The sequence below is a fragment of the Syngnathus leptorhynchus genome, chromosome 2 (genome assembly GCF_054491065.1).
Source record: "Syngnathus leptorhynchus isolate UIUO chromosome 2, UIUO_Slep, whole genome shotgun sequence".
NCBI classification, from domain to species: Eukaryota; Metazoa; Chordata; class Actinopteri; order Syngnathiformes; family Syngnathidae; genus Syngnathus; species Syngnathus leptorhynchus.
Genome location: NC_141196.1, coordinates 4,138,180 through 4,145,568, shown reverse-complemented (window position 1 = coordinate 4,145,568; position 7,389 = coordinate 4,138,180). Strand labels below are relative to the sequence as shown.

The following is a 7,389-nucleotide window of genomic DNA, read 5'->3' as shown; positions in this document are numbered from 1 at the left end:
AGAACAATAATGACAGTAGATGTTCATGTACCTGTGAATTCTTGAATCCTTTTCCTATAAAATTATTAGTGATTTAAAAAAATCTCTAGACATTTTATTCAAAATTACACATCTTTTAACTTTAGATTTGTTTTGAGAAGATGGAAATATGTAGCGCTAAAAGACACAACTGTGGTTTTTTTTTTTTTTTTTAAATAACCCTAAACATTAACGGTGCACAATGGAACAATCCATAACATTGTGGCAAACAGTTATGTTTCAGTGTATCTGGATTTAGAGTCTGCATTATCCATCCATTTTCTGTACCGCTTTGTCCCCACAGGGATCGCGGGCGTGCTGGAGCCTATCAGCGGTCATCGGGCAGTAGGCGGGGGACACCCTGAACCGGTTGCCAGCCAATCGCAGGGCACACAGAGACGGATAACCATCCGCACTCGCACTCACACCTAGGGGCAATTTGGAGTGCTCAACGGCCTACCCAGCATGTTTTTGGGATGTGGGAGGAAACCGGAATGCCCGGAGGAAACCCTCGCGGGCTCGGGGAGAACATGCAAACTCCACACAGGGAGGCTCGGAGGTGGAATCGAACCGGCACTCTCTGAACTGTGAGTCGGACGTGCTAACCAGTGCGCCACCTAGTCTGCATTGTTATTATCATTATTATCATCATTATTATTATTATTATTATTATTATTATTATTAGTAGTAGTAGTAGTAGTAGTAGTAGTAGTAGTATTATCAGTCATATCTTTTTTTACCATGTATGTCAATATGGTATCATTGTCCCAAAATAAACTCACCCACTATCCCTCCTTCAATGTCCATTGACCAGCATGCAGCCTGCTAACTCATACACATACATGAAATTTAATATTCACTTGGAAGCATGCATAAAAATTAATGTACTGTTTTGAGTTTACCGTTCTAGCTTGCCCCCGTGCGGCGAGAGTGGGAATACCTCCCTCTCTCACTTTCTCTCCTCCCGCTCACACACGCATTCTCGTTCTCTCTCCCTCCAAGCCCGTGAGCTGTATGAGCGTGCGTGCGCGTGCTGGTGTAAATCTGACAGCGCGCAGCGGCTGCATTTCCTCGGGAAAAGCGCGTTTTGCTCCCTGCCCGTCCTCTTCTTGGTGCTCTCATCCAGACAGTGCCGAAGAGAGCAGGTACCATGTGCCCGATCCACCTTTACATCTATAAACATTTTTACTTTTTTTTTTTTTTCCGTGCTCATCCCAGATGTTGGACTTTTGATGATGGCTAATGGAATTCTTCTCTTACAGTTTGAAAAAAAAAAACAACTGACACCTTTTTGGAATAAGAAACGCATTGCTGTTTTCCGACTTGGATGAAAGGGACTCCTCTGGAATTTCTTCCGGAATGAAACCTTCAAGCCCTGGTAAGTAAGATGTTGGGATGAGAGAATTTCAACCTTGACCGTGGCTACCACATCTCCCTAAACCTCGCTGTCTTTTTTTTTCCCCATGCAGTTACCGGGTGCTTTACCGCTCAACCGCTTCGGCGCGTATAGTAAGTGAACACTTTTCCTCTGCATGTTTTTATGTGCGGTGAAGTTGGGATGCGTGATGTTCCACCACGCACATCCCTCATCATTTATACATTGCTTATGCCACTCGCTGTACACCGTTCACCGCTGATGGGGGAATAAAAAACGGGATGCAGCAACAGCAGCATTTTAATGGGGGCACGCTGTGAAAAAAAGTTTTTTTCACACCTGGAGAGCATTTTTTGGGCTGGAGTGACAATGACCTGTTATTTGAACCTTCCGAAGGGTAGCGGTGGTGTTGAAAGCTGAGATTGTGACGGAAAAGTTTAGAAAAGTATCTAAGGAAAGTGGGGAAGGTGTTTGTCATGGGAGGCCGAATGCGCGCCGCCGACCGTACTTCCGAGCTGTCGCAAGGAAGTGGGCTCCACTGGCCAACACTCACCCCTCCCCCCCTCCGCTACCCTCTCCCAACATCTGAGGAGGCCTTGGTGTGAAAATAACTGAGGTCGACAAAATCCATTTTTTTTTCCCCCTGCTTCTTACAAATGTGGTTTTCAAGGTGTTTTTTGACACTGGGGGGGAAAAGTACCTTCATGCAAGACTTAGCAGTCGCAATATACATATGATATGTCTAGAAATGTGTGACATCATCACAGCGATTTTTCTCCTAAGTTTTGGGTTGAATCATAAAAAAAAAAGTTAGACCCTGTAATGTGAACTGAGATTTTTTTTCCCGAATATATTACATTGAAGATAACTGTGTGCACTATGTCTCGAAGTCAGTTGTTGAGCCTTTAAATGTTTTTCAGTTTTTTTTCGAGGGGGCGTGGTAGCTCAAAATAGGCTCATTGACGCACTTAAGTTGCAGCCTCCCACACGATATCGTCACGCTAATAACGTTAACTGCCTAATTCATCTTTTTCTTTCTCTATTTTGAAATTGGGTAAAAGTGGCTGACTCACCAACTTGAACTACATCGTCGTATGCAACAGTAAATCTGATTGGTTGTTTGAGATTTTGACATTTTTGCATTTTTTTGTAGAAATCTGAGTTTGGCCCAAAATTTGGCAGTTCTCTTATTCGCCTGACGAATGACGATATCCGTTGTAGGGGCGTGGTTTCATCGTATTCAGCCGACAAAGGCTTAATTTTTTTTTTTCTTGATGAGTTTCAAACCTCATTTTTGAAAGCATTCACTTTTCGCAATATTATTAACGCTCTACTCTGTGGCATGTCAAATTTTCCTTTTTATGGGGAGCGTAAGTGAATTATTGGCTTTACTAAATCCGTTCCAGTGTCAAACCATGACGGATATTTTGACATTCTTCACGTCACTCTTGAACATACAAAATCTCAAGCCCTTATTTTGAGCAATGTACCCGTGAGAAACACCTTCATGGAGGTCCAGGGTTTCGGACTCCAAGCAATCCAGTCCCTTTGGGAAGTTTTCATAATGAGGCTGCGCTGTCAGATCATTAGATAAACCTGCCACATTTTTTTCTTCTTCACAAAACCGCTGAGCTGCCCTAAAATAATGTGTCTGCGCCTAATGTGAACACAGAAAAAAATCTGAATGGGAAAAAAAACCTCAGTCATTCATCTTATGGTGTTATTTATTTATTTACCCACTCACCAGCATGTGTGGCTGATGCCTCCCTCCCTTGTTTCTTTTTAAAACAAAAAACAACAACAAACAAAAAGTCCCCCGGTGTCCCACAGAGTCTGCCTAGCAACAAGTTACGGTGGAAAGGGTTTGGCAAGGCAGAGTGTTTTTTTTTTTTTTTTTTTAAAGTTCTGTTCTTGTACCAGTCCGTCTTAAGTTTTTTGTGTGGTTTAGCCCACAGTTTGCCCCAAGTTTTATATTTGATACAGAGTGTACAAAAAATTACAGTGACAAAATTTGTTCTCATCATGACCTGCTCGAAATCCCCTTTCGCCTTTGGCCATCTGCCCAGCAATAAGTTCAAATCCTACTGGCACTTTTAGTGTGAGAAATGTGCACCCCCCACCCCGCCCCACGAATCTCTAAAAATGCTGCGCCGGACGAAAAGCGGATCACCTGTGCTGTTTACTTGTGCGAATGGCGCCGCTCGTAAATCAGACGCTTGTTAAGTTGCGCTACGACAATGTTTGCCTTCCGCGGGAGACGTGAACGCTATTAAGCTTGATCTATGCGATCCAGCCGCTGACTTCCCCCCCAATTAAAGGATTCTTTCTTGTATTCCGGCCAGTGAACGGCGCTTGCATATGCAGCTTCTCTCTCTCTCGCCATATAAATTCCGCCACTACTCTGACGGGTATGAAGGCAGCCAGCAGTAAGCACAGCTCCAAGCCCGGAACCCAACAAGAGAAATCAATTTGACCCTACTCAGTTCGCATCGAAAGGGAATTCCAGGATGGAAAATGATTGCAGAGACGCCGAGCATTCTGTGGGAAGAAAAGAGACGTAAGCAGACGGCAAAGTGAAAGCGGGATCTGGAACGGCCATTTTAAATCAATACGCAGACTCTCTTCCTTGGAGGATCGTGGCTAAACGTATAACTGGGAAATTAGGCCATTGTTGTTTATGACAGTCATCTCCCGCTATTTGTAAGATGTAGCGCCATATCGTCCCTTTTGTTTGTTCTTTTTTTTTTTTTTCTACTCACTTTGGTTGGAGCAAAGGAAACAACAGGGAGCTGTGATTCACTGACAGCTGAGGCTGGAAATAATGGAAAGATCCTCATTTCCATTGAATCATGGCTATAATTTGAAGGACTGAAGAAGATAAAGCATACACTTAAAATACATTTTGTGGAAGTTTTGTCGTCAACCAGTCAGGCTGCTTTGGCTACTCTTTCAACAAAAGAAATGTTTTTTTCGTTCTGGCTGAAATAAATTCTATTAAAGGAATTTAATCTGAATATTGCGCATATAAGTGAATGTATTTTTAGAGGACTTGCTTTAGGGTGTGCTCCAGATCAGGGGTCCCACAACTTTTTTGCACCACCAATCACGACTCACCAGTTCTCTGAAGCTGAGCCGTGATTGGTTGTCACCAAAGACCTGGCAACTGTGATGTCATTTTCAGTTGATAGGAAGTGACAAAATGGCCGCCCCCTTGAGATGGATAAAAATGGATGAATTTTGTTGCTTAACTCATATTCCACAAACATAATCTTAATCTGAATTTCTTGTTTTGACTAGTGGGGTCACAAACAACATACTGTTGTCAAGAAAACCTTTGAATTGACTTCCCCTATAATGGACTGTCCATCGCTTCTCAAATTATTAGTATTGACCACTATAGCTTCACTTTCATGCTGGTTGTCAACATTTTCCTCTGCAATGCTGATAAACCACAAATCTAGGGATTAATGATGATAATGAACTTTTTCACCATCTCGGAATATGAGAAAAATGTACAGACTGCTTGTGGAATGACAGTAATGGGAGATGGCATTTCTATTTTTTTAAGGCTTAGAACATCGCAATCCCTCCATAATCCTGTGTGTACAGTGATCTGAAAGGGAGCACACATGTAAACACCCCCATCTCGTTCTCAGACAGCCCTGCCGGAGCTTGGCCGCTCGGCATCATGGGGGAATAACAATGAGGGATTGAGGGAGAGCGGGGATCAGTCTCCCTCGCGACGCTCGGGCCATACTGGGCTCGTCTTTATCTAAGACCCCGGCTTCCGGAGCTCAGTTCTGCTCGTTTGGAGATGACAAACCAAGGGTAGTCAGGAGGAGCACATTGGTTCTCCAAACACCCTCCCCCTCTCTTTGCTCTTGTTACACGGCAGGGCCTTGTGATCTCATTTTCGCACCACTTGGCCAATTCGCAGCATGGCCCTCTTCCGCTTCATGTTCCAACAAGGGGCAAGCTGGGATCTGTCGAAACCTTTGAACACACCGTGCAAAGTCCTTCTTGAAATCATTTCGTTTCGTCTTCTAGCTCCTATTCCGACGAGTGAATCCACTTTTTGAGGTCTCGACACCTTAACAAATGTCTCAGCCACGGGTAGCCGAGTATAATGATGTCTTTTTTACTGTCCTGGGCAAGAATCGCTCAATAACGTACTTGGCCTGGTCATTTCCAGACTTTCTTTAAAAGCAAACTTATCCTAGAGCAAACTCTTGGGCATACATTGGTCCTTAAAGGCTTCTGCATGTTTTATATGTTTCCCTCCTCAAACACACCCAAATGATCAGGATTGTTATCCTCTTCAGATCTGGCTGAAAAACACCGGTGTCAATATCTGGTCCTCGAGGCCTCCTATCTTGTTTTAGATGTTTCCCTTCCTCCCACACCCATTCAGCTCATCAGCAAGCTCTGAAGAAGCCTGATAACAATCCAAAACATTTTAGTTACATGGATCGGAGGAGGGAAACATCTACAACATACAGGATAGTGGCCTTTGAGGACCGAACTTGACACTTGTGATCTAGAACATGCAGGATAGTGGAACTCAAGTACCAGAGTTGGACACCTGCGTCCTATCGTATTTTTCCGATTGATTCATAACTTGACTTACATACCCACGTCAGATATTAATGACCCCAACCCTAAAAACAAAACCCTACACAGAAGCAATGAATAGTTGTGTAGCGTGCAGTTTGTACAAATCACAGGTATCTTCAAGGGGGTACAAAATTGTTATTCTGGATGAAAATTCCTAAAATACTCCCTTAAGGCTTGTGTATTATAGGTCTAAACAAAGCGAGTATCCTTCAATTTTAAGTCATGTAGTTAAATCTTACCGTAACATCACACGGCCCTGGAAAAAGGCCTTGAAAGAATCTGGAAAGATCAAACTCTCTCCATGGGATACCGTTAAAAAGAGAATTTGGGAATACCCAAGATGATAGCAACAGAATACTTAAATAAACTGACAGGGAAAGGGAAAGGGGGGAGGAAAGAAGATAAATGTGCCGTACCATTCCGCTACAAATAACTTGGATCGATGTTCAAATTTAATTTGAGGCCAAGGGCCTTTAGGCAAAGTGCAATTCACGTCTTTTAGTTCCCCTCTGGGCCTGCCATTTTGCTTGGCAGGAGATGGACAGACGACCAAGCGCTATGGAAAAAGTTAGCCGTCGGAATGCCTCCGGGTAAGGGGAATACCTTCCTTTCACTCCTAATGTGCCTCCCCCCTTTGATTGGCTAATATCGTTAGTGCCATGTGTCCCTTATTGGATCATATCAAAGGTCACCGGAGTCCTGCAGACAAATCAATCTCTCCGTCTGAGGAAGCGTGGAATTGAGGCTGAGACGATCCATCTAGTCGGAATGAAAGTGGGTGAGGTGATGGGCGGGGGTGAGTGAGATGGGGGGGGGGGGAGTGATGGCAGTGCACAAGGAAGGTGAGATTGAGCTGTTGACTTGGGGAATGTGATATCCTTTCGAGAGTTGGTGTTATTTCTTGCAAGTCCGGGGAAGAGCCGCCTTATTAACATGGCGCCGGACAGACGTCATCTGTTGAAGACCCCCCCCCCCCGAAAAACGTCCAACTTTTATTCCATATGTTAACACACAGAACCAAATTGGTTCCGAAGGTTGTCTCAATGATGTGATTCTAGCCTAGATCCATACAGCAAGAACCTCCATTGCGGTTCTATTTTTCTATCTCCTCGCAATTTTTCTAGGGTAACTGTCTATTTCAGCCATTTCCAGGTTTTCTTGAGTCTTTTTCCCATTGCTGCCAATATCTGTTTTTGCCAGAACCATATAGAAACAGGCAGAACAATTAAATGGCCATCCACCAGATAACAGAGCAGTTGACAAAAAGCCTCTGCGTTTTTCTTTGTTTTTTTTTTAAATTCCTGTGAATATATTGTCTTTGCTGTTAATGGCTCCAGAATTCACACTGTCTTAGTATTATTTCAATATTGTTACATTTGTCT

The 7,389-nt window shown here is 43.5% G+C and overlaps 1 protein-coding gene across 1 annotated transcript in view; it reads left to right on the top strand.

The window, feature by feature from the left end:
* Positions 1–7,389, top strand: part of ptprda (protein tyrosine phosphatase receptor type Da) — a 199,021-nt gene that overhangs the window by 321 nt on the left and 191,311 nt on the right. The window contains exons 2-5 of the mRNA XM_085935833.1: positions 323–605; positions 1,021–1,163; positions 1,281–1,396; positions 1,488–1,527. The gene's annotated coding sequence lies outside the window, so the exon portion shown is untranslated. The remainder of the gene's footprint in view (positions 1–322; positions 606–1,020; positions 1,164–1,280; positions 1,397–1,487; positions 1,528–7,389) is intronic.